The sequence below is a fragment of the Molossus molossus genome, unplaced genomic scaffold, assembly GCF_014108415.1.
Source record: "Molossus molossus isolate mMolMol1 unplaced genomic scaffold, mMolMol1.p scaffold_m16_p_9, whole genome shotgun sequence".
Lineage (NCBI taxonomy): Eukaryota > Metazoa > Chordata > Mammalia > Chiroptera > Molossidae > Molossus > Molossus molossus.
This window is the reverse complement of record NW_023425403.1, coordinates 97,011,969-97,037,112: the sequence shown is the minus strand read 5'-3', so window position 1 is coordinate 97,037,112 and position 25,144 is coordinate 97,011,969. Positions and strand designations below refer to the sequence as shown.

General features: G+C 41.3%; 1 protein-coding gene and 1 non-coding gene across 2 annotated transcripts in view; one reads left to right on the top strand and one right to left on the bottom strand.

The window, feature by feature from the left end:
- Positions 1-25,144, bottom strand: part of WDFY2 (WD repeat and FYVE domain containing 2) — a 214,249-nt gene that overhangs the window by 120,940 nt on the left and 68,165 nt on the right. The gene's annotated exons all lie outside the window — the stretch shown is intronic.
- LOC118623078 lies at positions 16,955-17,056 on the top strand. Its single transcript, XR_004958191.1, has one exon. It is a non-coding gene; the product is annotated as a U6 spliceosomal RNA (small nuclear RNA).

Here is a 25,144-nt window from a genome sequence, read left to right as displayed (position 1 = left end):
TCCATCAGTAGATGAGTGGATAAAAAAGCTATAGTACAGAGAAGATGGCAGTGGGTAGAACCGGAGGAAGGGTGAGTGTGTGAGAGAGTGAGCTAGTGTGTGAGAGAGAGTGAATGAATGTGAAGGTGGACGACCAAACTCATGCAGTGCAGAGACGCGAAGCAGAAGGTTCCTCTGCTGTGGACGGAGCATCCGGCTACCTCAGTAAACGGCTCTTCAGGACGCTTCTCCTGCGCTGCGGGGAGGTCCCACCATTTTGAAAGATCCTGGGTCTTCCCTGGGAGGAGACAATGGGAGTGGCTAGGGCCCAGCAACCTGAGCCCACCAGTGCACCAGGCGCCACTGAACCAGTGTACACCCTGTGTCAGCACAGACCAGTGCACAGTAATGGAGCTGTCAAGGTGCCGGTTCCAGAACTCGCAAACGACTGGGAGTCAAGCACCGTCCCCCCCAGGAGCAGCCTGATCAGAGTTGAGATATACCCCAGTAACAGAGGCTGGGGAGCAGACATCCATCCCCAGGCAACAGAAGCACAGACCAGAAGGAGAGACCCATCCCCATAAACTACAGCAAAGGCTGAGTAGGAGCTGAGCCCCACTGGGCAGCAGCACTCCCCAGACGCAAGAGATGGGAATTAGGGCTCCATAGGGGCCTGTGCAACACAGCTGCCCACAAGAGCAGTGGGAAAGCTGGGGATCCATAGAGACCTATGTGACCCAGCAACCCACAAGAATGGTGTGGGACCAGGGCTTGAGAGGGGCCAGTGCGATCCAGCTCCCCGTGGGATCAGAGGGAAACGGGGGTTCCAACGGGGCCTGTACAACCCAGCTGCCCACAAGATCAGCAGGGAACCAGGGCTCCAGTACAGGGCCTGTGCAACACAGCTGTCCATGGGTCCGGCAGGGAGCTGGGGCTCAAGAGGGGCCTATGAGACCCAGCCACCTAAGGTGAGGGCAGGGAGTGCGGTTCCAGCAGGGCCTGAGCAATACAGCTACAGGTGGCACCAGCGACCAGCTGTGAACACAGCTTCAGAAAGGCCCATGCAATCCAGCAGCAACACCTACCAGGACACACCAATACCAACCTCCAGTAGTCAATCCTCCAGAATCCACAGCAGGCAAGAGGCAGCACACAACACCACAATCTGGGAGTCACAATAGCCTTATTTGATATACAGGGAGCTACCTACACATCCAAACATCCTTCACCAGGTCTAGAGCTACCAGATGACTAAAATGGGGGGACAAAGAAACAACACAAAGAAGGAAAAAAAAGAGTAATCACTAGAAAAGGAACTACAGAAAATGGAAGAAAGCAACTTGTCAGATAAAGAATTCAAAGCAATAATTTTAAGGGTGTTCAAACATTGGTGAGAACTACAAGCAACTTAATAAGAATTATGAAGAGCTTACTTGGAACTACTTCATCTTAAAAAAAGAGGTAGAAGCTACACATAGAGAGGTAGAAGCGATGCATTAAAATCAAGAGAAAACAAAGAATGACATAGCTGTTATAAAAAATACCCTAGAGAAAGGTTCAATAGTAGATTAGAAGAAGCTGAAGACCGAATCAGCAACTTAGGAGACAAAGTAGAGAAAAACACCCAAACAGAGCAGCAAACAGAAAAAAAGTTTAAAAAGTAGGAGGAAAGTTTAAGGGAGCTGTGGGACAATAAAAACCGTAAAAATATTCGCATTTTAGGGGTACCAGAAAAAGAAGAATCAGAGAAAGGAATAGAGAACCTGTTTGAAGTAATAATGACAGAAAACTTCCCTAAACTGCTGAAGGAATAAGTCACACAGGTCCAGGAAAAGCAGAGAGGCCCAAGCAAGATGAACCCAGAAGACCCACAGCTAGACATATCATAATAAAAATGGCAAACATTAAAGACAAAGAAAGAAACTTAAAGGAAGCAAGAGAGAGACAGAAAGTTACCTACAAGTGAGCTTTCATTAGACTGTCAGCTGATTTCTCAATAGAAACGCTGCAGGCCAGAAGGCAGAGGCATGTAGTGTACAAAGTAATGCAAGACAAGGGTCTGAATCCAAGACTACTCTATCCAACAAAGCTGTCATTCAAAATTGAAGGATAAATGAAAAGCTTCATGGATTTAAAAAAAAAGCTAAAGGAATTTACCACCACCAAACCACCACTGCAAGAAATGCTGAAGGGACTGTTAGAAGAAGAAGAAACAGAGAGAAAGAAAGAGAGAAACACAGGCATAAAATTAAAATGGCAACTAATAACTGTCCATCAATAATTACCTTAAATGTAAATAGCTTCAATGCTCCAATCAAAATACCCAGGGTAGCTGATTGGATAAGAAAACATGACCCATATATATGCTGCCACAAGAGACCCACCTCACAACAAAAGGCTCACAAAAGATGAAAGTGAAGGGATAGAAAAAAATTTTCCAAGCAAATGAATAAAAAAAGCTGGTGTAGCAATACTCATATCTGACAATATAGACTTCAAAACAAGTTCCATAATAAGAGACAGAGAAGGTCACACTACATAATATTACAAGGATCAATCCAACAAGAGGATTTAACCCTGGTAAACATATACGCACCAAATATGGGAGCACCAAAACATATTTAAAAATTTCTAGAGAACTTCAAGGGAGAGATCAATAGCAATACGATCATAGTGGGTGACTTTAACACACCAGTGACAACCACTGGATAGATCTTCTAGACAAAAAATTAACAAGGACATAGAGTTATTACAAGACAAAATATATCAGTTGGACTTCACTGATATTTACAGAACATTTGACCCCAAAGACACAGAATATACATTCTTCTCAAGTGCACATGGGACATTCTCAAAGACAGACCACATGTTAAGACACAAAGGAAACCTCTACAAATTCAATAAGATTGAAATAATATAAAACATCTTCTCAGATCACAGTGGAATGAAACAAGAACTCAATTACAGTAAAAACATTCAAACACTTCGAGGCTAAATAGCATGTTATTAAACAATGAATGGGTTACTAAGGAGATCATGGAAGAAATTTAAAAATTCCTGGAAATCAATGAAAACGAACACAAAACAACACAAAATCTATGGGATGCAGCAAAAGCAGTACTCAGAGGGAAGTTCATAGCACTACAGACCTACCTCAAGAAACAAGAAAAGTTCCTAATTGACTTTCCAACCCTACAACTTAAAGAACTAGAAAGTAAACACAATGAAAAACCCAGAGCTAGCAGGAGGAAGAAAACAGTAAAGGTCATAGCAGAAATAAGTGATATAGAGACCAAAAAAAAAAACCAATTCAAAAGATCAATGAAATAAAAAGCTGGTACAATTCAATTCAAAAGATCAATGAAATAAAAAGCTGGTTCTTTGAGAAGATAAACAAGATCGATGGACCTTTAGCCAGACTCACCAAGAAACAAAAAGAGAGAAACCAAATGAACAAAATCAGAAATGAAAGGGGAGAAGTAACAACTGACACCACAGAAATGCAAAGGATCATCAAAATATACTATGAACAATTAAACACCGACAAATTGGACAATCTAGGACAAATGAACACATTTATAGAAACACACAGTCTCTCAAAACTGAACAAGAAAGAGATAAAAAAACTTGAATAGACCAATAACAACTAAGGAAATTGAAGACATAATCAAGAAACTCCCAGCAAACAAAAGCCCAGGCCCAATGGCTTCACAGGGTAGTTTTGCTGAACATTCAAAGAAGATGTAATACCCATTCACCTCAAACTATTCCAGAGAATTCAAGAAGACGGAACACTTCCAAACTCATTTTATGAGGCCAGCATAATCCTAATTCCAAAACCGGATAAAGACACTACAAAGAAAGAACACTAAAGGGCAATATCCCTTAAGAACACAGATAACCAAATCCTTAAGAAAATATTAGCAACTCAGATTCAGCAGTACATCAAAATAATTATTCATCATGACCAAGTGGGATTCATCCCAGAGATGGAAGGATGGTACAATATTCACAAATCAATAAATGTGAAACACCTCATAAACAAAATGAAAGACAAAAATCATATGATTATATCAATAGATGTTGAAAGAGCATTCAACAAAATCCAGCACCCATTTCTGATAAAAACGCTCAGCAATGTGGGAATACAAGGATCATATCTCGACATAATAAAGGCCATATATAAAAAACCTACAGCCAACTTAGTACTCAATGGGCAAAAACTAAAAGCATTCCCCTTAAGAACAGGAACAAGACAGGGATGCCCACTTTCGCCACTCTTATTCAACATAGGACTGAAGTCTTACCCACAACAATTAGACATGAAAACAAAATAAAGAGGAAGATGGCGGTGGGCAGGACCAGAGGGAGGGTGAGTGTGTGAGAGAGTGAGTGAGTGTGTGAGTGGACGCGAAGGTGGAAAACCAAATCTGAGCTGTGCAGAGACACGGAGCAGAAGGTTCCTGTGCTATGGGTGGGAAGAGCCAGCTACCTTGGTAAGCGGTCCTTCAGGGTGCTTCTCCCTGCGCCATGAGGGGTTTCCACGATTTTGGAAAAAATTCCGGGTCTTCCCTGGGAGGAGGCAGTGGGAGCAGCTAGGGCCCAGCAACCTGAGCCCACCAGCGCACCAGGCACCATCGGACCAGTGGACACTTTGTGTCAACACAGACCTGTGCACAGTAGTAGAGCTCCCAATGTGCCAGTAACGGAAGCTGCAGACAGCCCGTAGCCCAGCACCATCCCCCATAGTAGCAGCCTGATCAGAGTCGAGATATATCCCCTGCAACAGAGGCTGGGGAGCACACATCCATCCCCAGGCAACAGAAGCACAGACCAGCAACTGACACCCATCCCCAAAAACTACAACAAATGCTGAGCAGGAATTGAGCCCCACGGGTCAGCACCACTCTCTAGCCACCAGCGGCAGGACCTGGGGCTCCACAGAGGCCTGTGGAGTCCGGTAGCTAACAAGAGCAGTGGAAAGCCAGAGCCCAAGAGAGACTGGTGCGATCCAACTGCCTGCCCGCGGGACCTACAGGGTGCAGGGGCACCAGAGAGGCCTGTGCGACCGAGCAGGGTCTGTGTGATCTAGTTACCCCAGGATCTGCAGGGTGCTGCAGCACCAGAGAAGCCTGTGCAACCCAGCAGAGACTGGCCATCCAGTTACCCACGGGACGTGCGAGGTGCTGAAGCACCAGAGAGGCCTGTGCGACCCAGCAGGGACTATGCCATCCAATTACCTGCAGGACCTGTGGGTTGCTAAAGCACCAGAGAGGCCTCTGCGACCCAGTAGGGACTGAGCAATGTAGCTACCCAAGAGGCCTGTGGGGTGCTGAAGCACCAGAGAGGCCTGCACGACCCAGCACGGACTGTGCCATCCAGCTACCCACAGGTCTGCAGGGTGCTGACATACCAGAGAGGCCTGTGCGACCCAGCAGCCCATAACATAGGCATAGAGCCGGATCCCTAAAGGGACTGTGCCATCCAGTTACTCACGGGATCTACAGGGTGCTGGGGCACCAGGAAGGCCTGTGTGACCCTGCTGCAAACAAGATAGGCTTGGAGGATGTGAAAAATGGAAGCAGAGTGAATAGAAGCTACGCAGACGATCTCCTAGGACCAAACGGGAATTACAACTAATATAAAGACAAATCTTGGAAAAAAGCAACAGAAAAGCTGCAAGACAGAACCATATAACCAGGACACTGGGAGAATCTGTGGAGGCTCAAGAGGGTGGCAGGCTGGGAGCCCATGGACAGCAGCAGTCTTAGCTGTCAGCATTGCCGTTGGGGAATAAAGAACAAGACCGCTCCACAGAGAAGAGAGCCGGGACAGAGCACTAAAGTAGCCACAGCCACTCACCTGGGGGCTCTGGCAAAGGGAGGGCAGACTGGGCTGGAACTCTATGGGGACACCCGGGATTTGGAGGGCACTCAGCACTCAGAGTTGTTGCTGAGTTGCGGCCACAAAGGACGGTGGCCTGTATGCTCCTTCCCAGAGCTATGGGAAAAAGCAGCAGCAGCTCGCTCCCCCCCCCCCCCCCCCGGATTCAGCCTTTCCCAAGTGAGGCAAAGAAATGCAAATTGAGGTTCATTAATAACCAGCATCTATCAAACCCTCTGGAAATCCTCTTATGCAGAACACCAGGGCTACATTCCAAGGCACTGAGTAACTGAGACTATTAGCTAGCCACCAGGAAAAAGCTAGACGATAACTGAACCTTTCCTGGGCTTGCAAATTGACCCAGGAAAGTAACACTCGACAGTGGTGTTTAACGTGAGCCCACCCAGGTCATCCAAATCGAGCACAGGCAGCCACAAACAGTAGAACACCAACACCAAGAAGGAAAATTTGGCAGGCTCCAAAACCCACTGTGATAACCAAAATGGTGAAACAAAGAAACAAATCCCAAATGAAAGAACAAGAGAACTCTATCAAAGATGAGATCAATGAAATGCAGCTAAGCAAATTATCAGAGGTAGAGTTCAGAGCCATGATCATGAGGAAGCTCAACAGCATGAGTAAGGATATCAGCACCATGAGTAAAGATATAGAAATATTGAAAACCAACCAAGTGGAAATGAAGAATGACATAGCAGAAATTAAGAACACATTGGAAAGACTAACCAGCAGAGTAGAGGAAGCTGAGGACCAGATCAGTGAATGAGAACACAATGTAGAAAAAAACCAACAAATCAGAAAACCAAAAGGAAAAAACAATTAAAAAAACAGGAAGACAGCTTAAGAGAACTGTGGGACAACTAAAAACATAATAACGTTCGCATCATAGGAGTCCCCGAAGAGGAAGAAAAAGAGAAAGGGTTAGAGAATATATTTGAAGAAATAATGACAGAAAACCTTCCTAACTGGTTGAAGGAATAAGGCATTCGAGTTCAAGAAGAACAGAGAGCCCCAAGTAAGAAGAACCCAAACAGGCCCACACCAAGACACATAGTAATTAAAATGCCAAAAATTAAACATATATTTAAACAATATTTAACATAGTACTGAAAGTCTTAGCCACAGCAATCAGACAGGAAAAAAAAAATAAAAGGGATCCAAATGGGAAAGGAGGAAGTGCAACTGCCATTATTTGCAGATGACATGATATTATACGTAGAAAACCCCAAAGACTTCATCAAAAATTTACTAGACTTAATAAATAAATTTGACAAAGTAGCAGGATACAAAATTAATATCAAGAAATTGATGGCATTCTTGTAAACCAATGATGAATTCACAGAAAGAGAAACTAAAAAAAACAACCCCATTTACCATCGCGGCAAAACAATTAAGATGCCTAGGAATAAACTTAACCAAAGAAATAAAAGACCAATTCGCAGGAAACTACAGGTCACTGAAAAAAGAAATAGAGAAAGATATAAAAAAGTGGAAGCACATACCTTGGTCATGGATTGGAAGAATTAACATCATTAAAATGTCCATACTACCCAAAGCAATCTATAGATTCAATGCAATCCCCATCAAAATACCAACGATATACTTCACAGAACAAAAACAAATACTTCAAAAGTTCATAGGGAAACAAAAAAGACCTCGAATACCCACAGCAAAATTAAAAAAGAAGAACACAGTAGGAGGTATCACATTACCAGATTTCAGGTTATACTACAAAGCCATTGTAATCAAAAGAGCCTGGTAATGGCACAAGAACAGGCATATAGACCAGTGGAACAGAACAGAAAACCCAGAAATAGACCCAAGGCAATATGCTCAATTAATATTTGACAAAGGATGCAAGAGCATACAGTGAAATAAAGACATCCTCTTCAATAAATGGTGTTGGGAAAATTAGCTACTTGCAAAACAATGAAGCTAGACCACCAACTTACACCATACACAAGAATACACTCAAAATAGATAAAAGACTTAAATGTAACTTGTGATTCCATAAAATCCTAGAAGAAAATGTAGGCAACAAAATCTCAGACATTATATGCAGCAGAATTTTCACTGATACATCGCCTAAGGCAACAGAAACAAAGAAAAAAATAAACCCATGGGACTACAAACTAAAAAGCTTCTGCACAACAAAAGAAACAATCATCAAAATGGAAAGAAAATCCATTATATAGAAGACGGTAATTGCCAATGATGCATCAAATAAGGGATTAATTTCCAAAATATATAGAGTACTCATACAACTCAACAAAAGGAAGACAAAGAACCCAATTAAAAAGTGGGCAGAGGACCTAAATAGACACCTCTCCAAACAGGACATATAAATGGCCAAGAGACATATGAAAAAATGTTCAACGTCACTACTCATCAGAGAGATGCAAATTAAAACAACTATGAGGTATCACCTCACACCTGTCAGAATGGCTGCCATCAACAAATCATCAAACAACAAGTGTTGGTGAGGTTGTGGAGAAAAGGGGACTCTAGTACACTGCTGGTGGGAATGCAGACTGGTGCAGCCACTATGGAAAACACTATGGTGTTACCTCAAAAAATTAAAAATTGAACTTCCATCTCACCCAGTGATTCCACTTCTAGGAATATACCCTAAGAAGCCCAAAACACCAATCAGGAAGAATATATGTACCCCTATGTTCATAGCAGCACTATTTATAATATCTAAGATCTGGATACAACCCAAGGGCCCATCATACATGAGTGGACAAAAAAGCTGTGGTACATGTACACAATGGAATACTATGCAGCTCTTAAGAAAGAAAGATCCCTTATCCTTTGAGTTGACATGGAGGGACCTGGGGAATATTATGCTAAGCAAAACAAGCCAAGCAGAGAAAGACAAGTATCACACATGATCTCAATTATTTTTGGAATATAATGAATTAAACAATGTGATAAACAAAATTGACCCAGAGACACAGAGGCAGGGTACAGACTGACAAACCGCAGAGGAGGGGGAGTTTGTGAGGGAAGATATAAACCACAGATCTTATATGCATGTATGCATGACCAATGAACATAAACAACAAAGCTGCTGATAGGACTGGGGCGGAATTGGAGGAGGGTGTCAGTGGGGGCAAAATGAGAGACATCTATAGCAAAAACAAATTAATAAATAAAAAGTTAAAAAAAAAACGCACTAGGAAATTATAACATACTTAGAGATAAAAGAAAATAAAAACACGACTTTACCAAAATTTATGAGCAGCAGCAAAAGTAGTATTCAGAGGAAAATTTACAGCTCTAAATACCTACATTAAAATATAAGCTCCTCATGGCCTGGTAGCTCAGCTGTTTAGAGTTTAGATACACCAAGGTCAGTGGTTCAATACCAGATCAGGGCACATAAAAGAATCAACCAATGGCCCTGGCTGGTTTGACTCAGCAGTTACAGCGTTGGCCTGCGGTCCAGAGAGACCCGGGTTCGGTTCCCACTAAGGGCACGTACCTCAGTTGAAGTTTGTCCCTGGCCCTAGATGGGTCATGTGGGTGGCAACCTCGCGATGTGTTCCTTTCATGTCGATGTTTCTCTCTCTCTCTCACTCACACTCTTTCTGAACAAAAAATGGAAAAATGTCCTCGAGTAAGGATAAAAAACAAACAAAAAAAAGAATCAACCAATGAATATGCAAATAAGTAAAATAACAAATAGATGTTTCTCTCTCTGCCCCTTTTCCTCCCTCTATCAAATAATAAAATACATATAATATATCAAATCAATAATCTAAGTTTATACTTTATGGAACTAAATAATGAAGAGCAAACCAAACCCAAAGGTAGCAAAAGGAAAAAAATAATAAAGATCTGATCAGAGAACAAAATAGAGATTAGAAAACCAACCGAGAGAATCAGGAAAATCAAAAGATTTTTTGAAAAGATCAACAAAATTAACAAACCTTTAGCTAGACCGATTATAAAAACAACAACAACAAAAAAAAACAGAGTGAATGTAAATAATTAAAATCAGAAATTAAAGTGGGAACATTACAATCTACCTCATGGAAATTAAAAAGATTATAAGAAAATGCTATGAACAACTTATGCCAGCAAATTTGATAATGTAGATTAAATGGAAAAATTCCCTGGAATCTACCAAAACTAAAAAAGAAAGAAAGAAAAAAGACAGAGATAAATAGAAGAGGAGAAAGGAACTACTTCCTGATGTATTTTATCTAATATCAAAGTTAGACAAGATATCAAAAGAAAATTGAAGACCCATATACCTTAGGAATGTAGAAGAAAAAAATTCTCAGCAAAATTCTAGTAAATGAAATCCAACAGCACACTAAAGGGATTACAAGTAACGACCAAGTGGAATTTGTCACAGGAATGCAAGGATAGTTCAACACACAAAAAGAAATCAATCAATGTAATACAGCAAATTATAAGAAGGGGAAAAACTCATATGATCATTTAATAAACACAAACTTCAACAACTCATGATAAATAACATTCAGCATAGTAGGAATAAAAAATTTTTTTCTTAACTGATATAAAAGGTAGTCTTAAAAAACGGACAGCTAACATCATACTCAATGGTTAAAAATGGAGTTTTCTACTAAAATCAAGTATAAGACAAGGATGTCCACTTTCACCACTATTATTCAGCATTACTGGAAACCCTAGCCAGAGCAATTAGGCAAATAGAAGAAATGAAATACATCCAAATCGAAAAGTAAAACAATTTGTATTTGCAGATGGCATAATTCTACATATAGAAAATGCCGGGGACTTCCGGTCAAGATGGTGGCGTAGGTAAACGAGGTTATCGCAACCTCCCACAACCACTTCAAAGATACAACTAAACTACAGAACAACCATCATTCAAAACCGCCTGAAATCAAACTGAATGGAAGTCCTACAACTACGGAATTAAAGAAGCAGCCACATTGAGACTGGTAGGAGAGGCAGAGGCGCGACAAGCTGGTCCTACACCCACGGGTGGTAGATAAAAATCAGGAAGACACCTCAGCTGGGAAGGTCATCCCTGAGGACTGAGGGGTCCCCGTCTCACACCAGGGTTGCAGTGCCAAAAAGAGTTCCCATAACTTCTGGCTGGAAAATCCAGCGGGAACTAAGGCTCAGGGAAGCTGAGGAGGCTGGAGCCACAGGCAGCTCCTCTTACAGGGCCCGTGCATGGACTTACTCAGACTCTCTCCCTCTAAGCTTGGAGGGGAGGCAGCTCGAGGGGCACCAGAGACATACAGGGAAAAACTGAGCTGTTTGGCACTGGAGCGAGGGCTGCATAGGGGGCTTTCTCTGGGACAAACATGCTGTCAGAGGCCTTTGTTCCTTTGGTGAGCCCTTCCCTGGGAGGCAGACAGCTGCCATATCTGGGACTCCAGCAACCTGGCTCATACTGGTTGCCCCACCCTGGTGATTCCCTGAGGCCCTGCCCCACCCAACCTTCAGGCCCACCCAAGCTGTTGAAAGGTGGTTAACCATAGGATAGGCCTCTCTTGGATCCTGCTTCAGGTTTTTCTAAATTCTTTCAAACAAGCAGCATCTGGTCTCAGCCCCATACCTCCCATTAAGTATTACATGGAAACAAACACAGGGAGGCAGCCAAAATGAGGAGACAAAGAAACAGGTCCCAAATGAAACACCAGAACAAAACCCCAAGAAAAGAACTATGCAAAATGGAGATAAGCAACCTGACAGATGCTGAGTTCAAAATACTGCTTATAAGGATGCTCAGTGAACTTAGTGAGGGCCTCAAGAGCATAAAAAAGGACCAGTCAGAAATTATGGATGCAGAGTAAGATATGAAGAAGGCATTAACTGAAATAAAGAATAATTTACACAGATTCAATAGTAGAGTACCTAAAGCCAAGAAGCAAACCATTGATTTGGAATATAAGGAAGCAAAAAACATCCAATCAGAACAGGAAAAAGAAAAAAGAATCCAAAAAAATGAGGATAGTGTAAGGAGCCTCTGGGACAACTTCAAGCAGGCCAACATTTGCATCTTGGGGGTGCCAGAAGGAGAAAAGAGAACAAGAAATCAAAAACCTATTTGAAATAATAATGGTGGAAAAATTCCCTAACTTGGTGAAGGAAACAGACATACAAGTCCAGGAAGCACAGAGAGTCCCAAACAAGATGAACCCCAAGAGGCACACACCAAGACACATCATCATCAAAATGAAAAGGTTCAAGACAAAGAGAGAATCTTAAAAGCAGCAAGAGAAAAGCAGTTAGTTACCTACACGGGAGTTCCCATAAGACTGTCAGCTAATTTCTCAAAAGAAACTTTGCAGGCCAGAAGGGAGTGGCAAGAAATATTCAGAGTGATGAAAAGCAAGAACCTACAACCAAGATTACTCTATCCTGCAAAGCTGTCATTTAGAATCAATGGTCATATAAAGAGTTTCCCAGACAAGAAAAAATTAAAAGAGTTCATCACCACCAAACCGTTATTATATGAAATGTTGAAGGGTCTTTTTGAAGAAAAAGATAAAATATATGAACAAAATGGCAATGAATACATATCTATCGACAGTTGAATCTACAAACAAAATGAACAGGAAGAACAAAAACATTCTCATAGTACAGAGAACATTTTGTTGGTTGCCAGATGGGAGGGGGGTTGGGGGAATGGGTGTAAAAGGTGAAGAGATTAAGAAGTACAAATCCATTGCTAGACTGACAAACCTCAAAGGGAAGGGGGTTGGGGGGGTGGGAAGAAATAAACCAAAGAACTTATATGCATAACCAATGGACACAGACAATAGTGTGGGAAAAGGTAGGAGTGGGGTGGGAGTGGGGAGGAGGGGGTCAATGGGGGAAAAATGAGAAACATCTATAATACATTCAACAATAAAGATGTTCTTCAAAAAATTAAAAATCAATATAGAAAAAAAATTTTAATAAAAGACAAATAAATAAAGGAAATAAACATCGTCTAAAAAAAAAAGAAAGAAAATGCCTAAGAACGCAGAAAAACATTACTAAAGCTAATAAACAAATTAAACAAAATTGCAAGTTACAAGATCAACACTCAGAAGTCAGATGTGTTTCTATACACGAGCAGTGAACAATGTGAAAGTGGAATTAAGATAACAATTCTACTTATAATAGCAAAAAGAATAAAACACTAAGCAACAAATTTAACCAAGAAAGTATAAAACTTGTACATTGTTAACTACAAAACAGTGTTGAAAGAAATTAAGTGAAAAGACATCTCATGATCATAGATTAGAAGGCTTAATATTAAGATGACAATACTCCAGAGCAATCCTATAGATTCATCATAATCCCAATCAAGATTCCAATGACCTTTGTTACAGAAATAAAAATATTCTTCAGATTCACATGGAATTTCAAAGGACCCCAAATAGCCACAATAATATTAGAAAAGAAAAACAAAGTTGGAGGACTCCCACTTCCTTATTTCAAAACTTATTACAATGCAACAGTATTAACAATACTGTAGTATGAGTATAAGAATAGACATGTGGATCAACAAAGTTGAAAGCCCAGGGACAGGCCCAAACATCTATGGCCAATAAATTTTTGACAAGGGTTCCAGGACACTTTAATAGAAAAGAAACAGTGTCTTCCAATAAATGGTGTTTGGATGACTGAATAATCACATACAGAGGAATGAAGTTGGACTCCAACCTCCCTCCATATATAAAAAGTAACTCAGGATGGATCAATGACCTAAATATTACAGTGAAAACTATAAAACTATCAGCAGAACATAGGGATAAATCTTCAAGAGATTAGATTCAGCAATGGATATGACACCAAAGCCCAAGCACCAAAGAAAAGAACGAATTCATAAAAATTTAAAACTTTTGTGCAAAAGGAACATCATCAAGTGAGTGAGAGGACAACCTAAAGAATAGGAGCAATGCTTGCAAATCATATATCTGACAGGGTTTACTGCCCATACCATATAAGCAACTACTGCAACTCAACAAAAAAGACAAATAACCCAATTAAAGGGTGGGAAAGATCCTGAGTGAAAATTTCTCCAAAGATAAACCAATGGCCAACAAGCCCATTTAAAGATGTTCCACATCAATTGTCAATAAGGAAATGCCAATTGTCTGGCCATTGTGGCTCACTGATTGAGCATCAAACCATGCACCAAAAGGTTGCCGGTTCAATTCCCAGTCAGGGCACATACTCAGGTTGTGGATCAAATCAATGTTTTCTCTCATGGATGTTTCTGTCTCTCTCCCCTCTCTCTTCCTCTCTCTATAAAATCAATAAAGAAAAACATGGACACACACACACACACACACACACACACACACACAAATGGAAATGCCAATCAAAACCACAATGAGATACCATTTCACACTCACTGGAAAGGCTAAATTAATAATTTTTAAAAATCCTCACCTAATAATATATTTTTACTAATTATTAGGGAGAGGTTGGTGGAGAGAGAGGGAGAGCAGGTGGGGGAGAGGGAGAGAGAGAAACATTGATCTGTTGCTTCTGGCACGCTCCAGATAGGAGATGGAACCTACAACCTAGGTAAGTGCCCTGCCTAGGAATCAAACTTACAACCTTTTTTTTTGGTATGTGGAATGATACTCTAACCAATTGAGCCACCCAGCCAGGGTTAAACTAATAATTTGTAAAAATGGAAAATAACAAGTGTTATAGAGGCTGTAGACAAATAGGAACCCTCATACATTGCTGATAGGAATGTCAAATGGTTTGGCAGTTCCTCAAAAAGTTAAAACAGAATACCACATAACCCACCAATTCCATTCCTAGATATATACCCAAAAGAATTGAAAACAGGTATTCAAACAGATAAGTTATACAGGATTATATATGTTCATAGCAACACAATTCACAATAGCCAAAAGGTAGAAACAACCCAAATGCCTATCAGCAGATGAATGAATAAATAAATCATCATATATATATATATATATATATATATATATATATATATATAAAATGACCATTCAAAAGAATGAAGTATTGGTATATGCTAAATTTGGATGAACCTCAAAAACATTATGCAAAAAAAAAAAGTCAGACCCCCCCCCACCTGCCACCGAAATATCACATATTGTATGATTCCTTTAATATGAAATGTCCTAAATAGACAAATCCATAGGGACAGAGAGCAATTTAGAGGTTGCCAAGGGATGAGGGTATGGGTGGCTAGGGAGTGATTACATAATGGGTAATGGAGTGATCTTCTGGGGTGATGAAAAAGTTTTCAAACTAGAGAGCTGGTGGTTGCACAACACTATGAATGCATGCACTAAACACCAAAATAAACTATACACTTTAAAGTGGTTAATTGTATGTTATTGTAAATTTCAGCACAATAAAAATTGTAAAAGACGAAGAATCAACACAGGCTTTGCCTAGAGTTGAGGCAATCATTTTCAATCATGAGACAAAAAGTTTAACAAAAGCCAATACACTGAAGACGGCAGAGATGAAAGCCAGAAAGAGCCTGGCCTCAGTAACAACACTGATCCACCAACCTTTACACTAACTTTAGCCCTGTTTGTGAGATGGTTTCATCTCTTTTTACCTTAAGCCACTGTTAAGTGGATTTTGTTATCAGAATCTGAATACATGTTAACTGATAGAGAAGATGAAGGAAAAAAAATGGCTTTCCTTAGGTTTTGGGTTTTTCCAAATACATGGATGATATTGTTATTCACTGTGATGATAAACACTGGAAAAAGACCAGATTATGGGTGAGATTCATTAGTTCAATTTTGAACATTTGTATTGGAGGTATCTTTGAGTGAGTCAAGAGTAATGTTCTTAACGCAGTGCCTGGCCCATAGCAAGCACTCAATAATTACCAACAAATATCATTGTCATTATTATCACTAGTGTTTAAAAATGCATTACTCAGTCCTGGCCAACTGGCTTAGCGGTTAGAGCATCGGCTTGCAGTCCAGAGAGAACCGGGTTCGGTTCCCGCTAAGGGCACATACCTCGGTCGCAGTTTGTCCCCTGCCTTGGTAGGGTCGTGGGGGTGGCAACCACTCGATGTGTCCCTTTCACATCGATGTTTCTCTCTCTCTCTCCCCCTCCCACTCTATCTGAACAATAAATGGAAAAATGTCCTTGGGTGAGGATAAAAAAAAAAAGAAAAGAAAAAAATGCATTAATCAACCATAGCATGGGAGAATTCAAGATCCAAAACCTTTCTTGCATTACCAACATATTGATCACTTTAATTAACTCTTGATGAAAGGAATTTTACACCCAATCTATAAAGGTGTCCTGTAAATTATCCATTCCTTTATGCATTTCCTTAACATGTACTGAAGCATCTGCTATGTGCCAGGCATTGTGCAGAAGTTTCATGTGGACAGATAAGTAAACATATCATTAAAACAATGAGAGATAAGAGCTGGGAGCTATGTTATATCTATGTAAGGCCACATAGGAAAGGTATCTAATGCATGTGGGGAAGGGCATAAGGTTCAGGAAGTACTGACTCTGGAGGAATGGCATTATCTATTTCATTTATTTCCTTCGTTGCACTGGCCACATCTGTTATGTGATCTACAGGCAAGTAAATGTGTGCATTATCTAATTTTCCTTCTAAAAAATAAGCATGAGAATAAACAACATTCTTTTCTTGTTCACCATTGTCTACCTAGAGCCTGGCAGAGTGCATGAAATATGGAAAATATATGAAAAATATTTGTTGGATGAATAAAATAGTAGGTGGCAGTCCAAGGTAGCAGAGGCTGCTGGTTGCCTAAACCAAATTCATTGTCCTCTTCCTCCTTTGTAGCAGTTAAATTACAAGGTGATATATGTATGTATGTGTGTGTGTGTATATATGACATGTGATGCATGATATCCCTGACATGCATGATACATATGATATACATCACCTTATCATTTCTGCATCTGAAAGACTATGAGTAGGATTCAGCTAACATCACAGTAGTGTAACAACTGTGTAACAACCTATATACACATAGCCTTACATGTAATTGCCACTCAAATGATCTATAGTTGTAAATTTATGAGATATATATATATATATGTTACTAAAATATATACTAGTAACTGTCGTATTCCCTTCAGCGGCACATACACTAAAATTGGAACACACAGAAGATTAGCATGGCCCTTGCACAAGGATGACACACAAATTCGTAAAGTGTTCCATTTTTTTTTGAAAGTACAAGTCAATATAGCTAGTACAAGTTTGTTTTAAGATTATTTTTTTAATCCTCACCCAAGGATATGTTTCTATTTATTTATTTATTTTTTAGAGAGAGAGAAACATTGATGTAAGAAACATCATTCAGTTGCCTCCGTACACCCTCACTACCTCCATATGCCCCCCCACCGCACATAGAACCCACAATCTAGGTATGTGCCCTGACCGGGAATCGAACATGCCACCTTTTGGTGTACAGGATGACTCTCTAACTAATTCAGTCACCTGGCCAGGGTTGTTTTAAGATTTTTAAAAATAGTCATACAGGTCAACAGAGTGGCAGGATACTGTTTTTTATTTTAATACTACCAAATATTTCTCAGAAATAACAGCCCCAAAAACACTTTGCATGTACATTTCATCCTTAAACTAGCCCTATGAAACAGAAATCATCTTTCAGAGATGAAAAATCTAAGTTTCAGAGAGCTTAAGTGATTTGCTCTAACTAGTGCTGCTCACTAGTTATAGTTTAAATTCTGTGCTCTTTTCACTAAATATTCTACCTTCCATCTAGGCCAGTGTGGCTCAGTTGGTTGTAGCATTGTCTAGTACATCAACAGGTGGTGGGGTTGGATTTCCAGTCAGGGCACGTTTGGGAGCCAACCAATGAATGTTTCTTCTCTCACATTAATGTTTCTCTTTCTTTCTCTTTTTCTCCCTCTCTCTCTCTCTCCTCTCTCTAACATCATTTTTTTTAAAGGAAAAAGGAATCTCTTTTTAAAAATGAAATAAGTAAATATACTACCTTCCTTACACCAACATGTATTAAGGATAATTAATAAATTTTATGATCTATAAAAAATTTATACAAAAATATCTGTTCCTATGACTTTAGAGATATAATGGCAATTTTTAAAAAATAATAATAATAAGGTATTGCACCCCAGAGGTGAAATGTACAACTGGGATAGCTAGGAATTTCCTAGAAATGTAAATTCCACTATACAAACCCTAAAGTGTTAATTTTTCTGAAAATTATATTTAAAAAGCAAAATAAAAAGCTTTTAATAGTGAGTGAAAATCTTTTTCCTTGAAAAAAATTTTAAGAAAAAAACAACAGTGATTAAGAGTCATAGTTAAGCCAGTAGAGGTCAGTGTATTAGAGAAAAAAATGCATGACCTTGCTGAAATGGGCAACTGCATTCACCCCACACACAAAGCCCAACAGGGCCACACACACCACACTGCCCATCATACAGGGTCCTGTTTTCTTCTCCTATGTCATCCTGTCCCCCAAGCTCTCAACACTATGCAGAAACAGACACTGGGAGAGTTGGGAGAGAGAAGCAATGTTCATCTCAAAAACAGGAAAGCAAGGTACGCCACAAAGGGCCTCAATCAGTTCAGTGGCTGGGCTATTTTGAAAACAGCATAATCTTATTCCGTGTTGGATGCAGCTGACCACATTTTGACAGGTAAAAATTACTTTAAAAAAAATTTTTTTTTTTTTTTTTTATCCTCACCCGAGGATATTTTTTCATTTTTTGTACAGATAGAGTTGGAGGGAGAGAGAGGAAGGGAGAGAGAGAGAGAAACATCGATGTGAAGGGACACATCGAGTGGCTGCCACCCGCACGACCAACCAGGGCCGGGGACAAACTGCAACTGAAGTACGTGCCCTTAGCGGGAACCAAACCCGGGTCTCTCCGGACCGCAGGCCGACGCTCTAACCGCTGAGCCAAACCGGCCAGGACACTTTTAAATATTAGTCTTAAATATTATTCCGTAAACCTAAAAAAGTTTCTCTTTTTTTAAGATTAAAATAGATATTAATAAATTGTAGCATTTACCAAATCTCCACTATGATCTGTGCTGGTTTACTCTTTGAGCACTAAATAAAATCAGACAAGGAATCGCATTTTATACTTGGCATCTACCCAAGGCCAAGCCCCACACCATCTCTAAAAGTGGTGCTCATTGTTTGTGATACATCAAAAATCCCTCTCTACAGTCACTTACCTCTTACCTGTCCACTGTCAGGAAGTTATCTGATTACATCTGCACAGAGGCCCTTGTGCAGAAATGGCAGCAAAGAAGCTGGGCTAACACCAAAATATCTTTTTTGTTGTTGTTGTTGTTAATCCTCACCTGAGGATATTTTTCCATTGATTTTTTTTTAGATAGAGTGGAAGGGAAGGAGAGGGAGACAGAGAGAAACATCAATGTAAAAGAGACACATCAATTGGTTGCGTCCTGCACGACCCTGACCTAGGCCAGGCATCGAACCTGCAATCCAGGTACGTGCCCTTGACCAGGAATCCAAAGCATGACCCTTCAGTCCACAGGCCAACATTCTAACCGCTGAGCCAAACCGTCCAGGGCTGACACTGAAACGTCTTTACAATGTACTAGTGAGATAATGAGAAGCAACTACAAAGCCTTAATTCTACAGCTCCAGCATATATTACTTCCCTAAAGAAACAAGAAAGGGAATGGTATTACCATGCTACTTCCTATCCCACCCCAACTCCCTCTAAAGAACTGAATCCAGTTACCTTCCTGGGCTACAATCTCAACTAGAATGGGTGTGTTTCTCAGGCAGCCCTCAGCCCCGTAGCTTATATGGCCTAGGCGATGTTAGAGAAAGCTTCCCAGAGATGCTGGTGTCAGAAATGCAGGATGAGGAGGCACTTACCATAGGAAACAGGGAGAGGGAGAGGTAGCATGTTCCTAGCAGGGGGAGCAGCACACGATCACAGGGAGGAAAGAGCAAGCAGGGAGGAGAAAAGGTGGGAACAATGAGAATCGAGTTGGACAAAGAAGCAGGCAGGAGGCCACCTAAGGCTTTCTATGCCATGCTGAAGAGTCTGGATTTTACTCTGAGGGCTGCCAGTCATAAAATCGTAACTTTGTTTGGATGAAGTCTGTGAGGGGGACTAGAGTTTGCCCCCCCCCTCCAAATATGCCTTTTGGGATATTGATTATTTTAAGCTGGTTATTTTTAAGAAACAAAAGACTCAGGCCTAACTGGTTTGGCTCAGTGGTTAGAGTGTCAGCGCACAGACTACAGGGTTGCAAGTTCGATTCCCGGCCTGGTTGGGGTGCATGTGGAAGGCAACCTATCGATGTCTCTCTCTCACATAGTTGTTTTTCTCTCTCTACCCCTCCATCCCTCCCTTCCACTGTCTCTACAAAAAATAAAAAATTAAAAATCAATGGAAAAAATATCCTTAGCTAAGGATTAACAACAACAAAAAAGAAACAAAAGACCCAGGAAGAAACTGAGCCGCCCCCTTTACCTGTCTCAAGAGATACAGATAGCAAAACCTGCTTCAAGAAGGAACCCTTAGCATGTTCACCTAGCATCTATGAATTAAGTGTGGCAGATAGGGAAGATCCAAGCAAGTCTATTTGTTTAATTACCATGTTTGCTCTTCCTCATCGATCTGTGAATTGCCTGTTTTCTCTCTTAAGTCCCAGACCCCTACCAGGGATCCCTCTCCTTTGTCCAGAATGGCATATAAGGCTCAACTGCCCAATGTGCCTTCAGGTCTCATATTCTTATGGAAGCCCCATATGTACATACATAATAAATTTGGTCATTTTCTCTTGTTAATCTGATTATTTGTCCGGCCTGAAGATGTTAGAAAGGTGGGAAGAAAATTATTTTTCTGCCCCTACACCTGCAAGAAGCCTCGTTACCCTGAAGTAACCAGGGTAATGATGTAAGCAGTAAACCAGACAAGAAAGGATGAGGCCCTAAAGAAAGAGGACATATATTAGAGCACTTAAAGAGTAGCAGCAGCCCTGGCCAGTTTGGCTCAGCGGTTAGAGCACTGGCCTGCAGTCTGGAGAGATCCAGGTTCGATTCCCGCTAAGGGCACGTACCTCGGTTGCAATTTGTTCCGGCCCTGGTTGGGTCGTGTGGTGGCAACCACTTGATGTGTCCCTTTCACGTCGATGTTTCTCTCTTTCTCTCTCTCTCTCTCCCTCCCACTCTATCTGAACAAAATATCAAAAAAAAAAAAAAAAAAAAAAGTCCCCGGGTGAGGATAAAAAAATAATAATAATAAAGTAGAAGCAGTTGGACTTGGGGGCTGACTGGATGTAGGGTGCTGCAGGATATTCATCAGTAAGTGATTTTTGTAGAAGACAATGTTGACTTCATCTTGTACTTGTCGAGTTTGGGGACAATCCAATTAAGGCTGTCAAGGATTGAACTGCCTACTTCAAGTCCAGGAGTAAGACCTGAGCTGAAAATTAAGATCTGAGAGTCACCAGCACATAAGCAGTAGCTAAGTCATTGGTGAAAAGAAAAAAAGAGGGCCAGGGTATTAACATGTGGCAATGAAGACTCATGGGGTCCCTAGTATTAATAGCTTCTGTTGTAGCACTTCATTACTGTTCAAGGTTCTTCCACATGTAGTGTTTTAGCCACTCATAAAAGAGTGCTGCAACAGGCCCGTTTGCCAGGTTGGAAGGATCCAAGATGGAAGGGACTAGGTGGATGTTACACTCGCCTCCTTCCAGGACGAAATTGGAATTACAACTAAAATACAGAACAAGAAACCTGAATAATGAACTGAAGACTAGTTGAGTAGAAGTCATATAAGCTAGGATTTACAGAAGAAGCCATATTGAGACTGGCAGGAAAGGCAGAGATGCAAAAAGGGCTGGCCTCACTCAACGGCTGAGATTCGGAGGGATGTCTCAGGTGCAAAGGTTCCCCCTGAGAACTGTAAGGTCTCAACCCCATGCCAGGCCCTCCAGCCCAGAGCACCAGAGCAGGGAAGAGGTGCCCACATAACATCTGGCAGAGAAAATGAGGGGGAATTCTTATGCTAGGAAGAGACAGGAGTCTGCTAGGGAAACAGGTGCCCTCCTAAAGGGCCAACACACAAAATCTCCTTTGCAGCCACTCATCCTGGGCTCCAGCAGAGGAAGGGCAGAGCAAACTGAAGTCATCTCAGGAGACACTGGGTTTGTGGCTCTGGGGAGAGAGCTAAGGGGACAGCTGCCAGGACCCCTGTGCTAAGTCACCTTCCCCCACCACAGACTCCATCTTTCTTAGTTAGAGCACTCCCCTCCTTATAGAATCAGCCTGGAGGCATTACCAATAGCCCCACCCTCCAGACTCCCTGTCCCACCACCCTGCAGAACTCAAGCCCTGCTGAGAAGTCAGCTGCCTACACTGGAGTGTAGAGGCATGAGCAGACTCAGAGGGTGTCAGTCACTGAGTGGTGTGGCTTTGGGGTGGGGGCCATTCCTCCCATTTTCCCATGAACTTGACTGGCATCTCAGCCTCACAGGGCATCCTCTAACCTCACCCTCTGGGCTCCAGGTTTTCCCTTGCACGCTCAAGTGGTGCAGAGCCCTCCCTTCACACAGCCAAATCTTGATCTATTTGGGCCTAATAAACTCTGCTGGCCTCACCCTGATGACTCCCTGAAACCCTATCCTACCACAAAGGTCTGTGGACACTTGGCAGGTGGCAAGTAGACATGGTATACCCTGGGACATTTTCTGAGGGGCCTCAGACCCAGCACTGGCACTGGGTTTGAATCTGTACCAATCTGGTGAACACCATTCACCCCTACCTGGTGGCTCACTGAGAACCTAGCTCATGAAACTTGAGTACCACCAGAGACTCTTTGAGCAACTGAGCAGGAGGAGGCAGGTGAAGGATTCTGGGGTACCTTGGGACTTCTGCTGACCTGCTCCTGGGCCTGGTGCTGGTTAAAGCCAGCCTTGGTGTTCAGTTTGGTCCTTCCTGCACAACCCAGGCCCAGCAAAGGCAGCCCCAAACTGTGTATCACTTTGTAGCTCCAAACAGGTTGCCAAGGGCCAGGAACAAGCAGCGTCTGACATTAGTCTGCACCAGAGTCCCTCCCAAAGGCCCCAGAACCAACACACTCAGTGGCCAGTTTCAGACAACATCAGTGCAGGATGCAATTATCTCCATAAGCAGCATATTCAAAGGGAGATCTCGGCAGGCACCAGACCCTGCTGAAGCAAATTCTGCTTCGTGTGGTCAGCACCCGCACAGCAGCTTGTACACTGTGGTTGAGGTTGATCCTCACAGTCAGCCAACCTGAGGGTCAACCTCACACAAGAATGGATGAATAGCAATCAAGATGCAATTATAACAGGAGGGCCCACATAACCCACACAAGGGACATTCCTGGATCATCCAGCTCAGGTGATCAAGGAAACTGTACCACTGGGCCCCACAGGACACCTACTACATAAGACCATGCTACCAAGACTGGGAGTCATAGCAGATCTATCTAACACATAGAAACAAACAAAAAGAGGCAGCTAAAATGGGGAGACAAAGAAACATGCCCCAAATTAAGGATCAGGAGAAATCTCTAAAAATACAGCTAAATAAAAAGGAGGCGAGCAATTTACAAGATATAGAGTTCAAAAAAACTATTATAGGAATGCTCATGGAACTTAGTGAGATCTTCAAAAAAGAGATAGCCAGAATTTAAAAAGATATAGAAACCTTTGAAAAATAGTAAGAAAGAATATAATATCTGAAATGAAGAATACACTAAAAGGAATAAATAGTAGGTTGGATAAAGTAGAGGACTGAATCAGTGACTTTAAAACAAGGTAGCAGAAAACACCCAGAGGAGCAAAATGTAAAAAAGAATTTTAAAATATGAAAACAGTTTAAGGGACCTTTGGGACAACATGAAGCATAACATCTACAGCATAGGGGTACCAGAAAGAGAAGAGAGAGCAAAGGAACTAGAACATATTTGAAGAAATGATGACTGAAAATAGTCCTAACCTGGTAAAGAAAAAAGACACACAAGTCCAGGAAGTACAGTGTGCCAAACAAGATGAACCCAAAGAGACCCACATGAAGACACACCATAATTAAAATGGCAAAGATTAAAGACAAAAAGAGAATCTCTTAAAAGCAGTAAGAGAAAGACAGTTACCTACAAGGGAGTTCCCATAAGACTGTCAGCTGATTTCTCAACAGACCCATTTCAAACCAGAAGTGATTGGCATGAAATATTCAAGGTGATAAAAAGCAAGGACCTACAACCAAGTCTATTTTACCCAGCAACGCTATGATTTAAAGTTGAAGAAAAAAAAGAACTTCCCAGACAAGATAAAGCTAAAGAAGTTCATTACTATAAAGCCAGTATTAGGAAAAACTTTAAAGGGTCTTCTTGAAGAAGAAGAGTAAGGAAGAAGAGGAGGAGGATGACGAGAGAAGGAGGAGGAAGATATAGAGGAGGATGAACAAGAAGGAAAAGGGGGGGGGGGACAGAGGAATATAATTATAAAAATGAAATGGCAATAAATATGTACCTATCAATAAGCACTTTAAATGTAAATGGCTTCAATGCTCCAATTAAAAGAGATAGGGCAGCTGATGGATAAGAAAACAAGATCCATATACATGCTGTCTACAACAGATGCACCTCAGAATGAAAGATACACACAGACTAAAAGTAAAGGGATAGAAAAAGATATTTCATGCAAGTGCAAATAAAAAAAGGCTGGGGTAGCAATACTTGTATCAGGCAAAAATAGGCTTTGAGACAAAGAAGGACACTATATAACAATAAAAAGAGCAATCCAACAAGAGGATATAACCCTTTTAAATATTTATGCACCCAATGTAGGAGCACCTAACTATGTAAAGAAAACCCCTTTTATTTTTTTAAATACATTTTACTGATTCTTTAGAAAGAGAAGAAGGGGGCCTGGCCAGTGTGGCTCAGTGGTTGAGCATCGACCCATGCACCAAGTGGTCGCCGGTTTAATTCCCAGTCAGGGCACATGCCCAGGCTGTGGGCCAAATCCCCAGTGGGGGGCATACAGAAAGCAGCCAATCGATGTTCTCTCTCATCGATGTTTCTCTCTCTTTCTCCCTTCCTCTCTCTCTAAGAGTCAATAAAGAAAAAAAAAAAAAAAAAGAGGAAAGAAGGGAGAGAGAGATAGAAACATCAATGTGAGAGATACACATCAATTGGCTGCCTCCTGCATGCCCTCCACTGGGGATCTAGCCCACAACCTGGGCATATGCCCTGACCAGGAATTGAACCAGGACCTCTCAGTCCATGGGACAACACT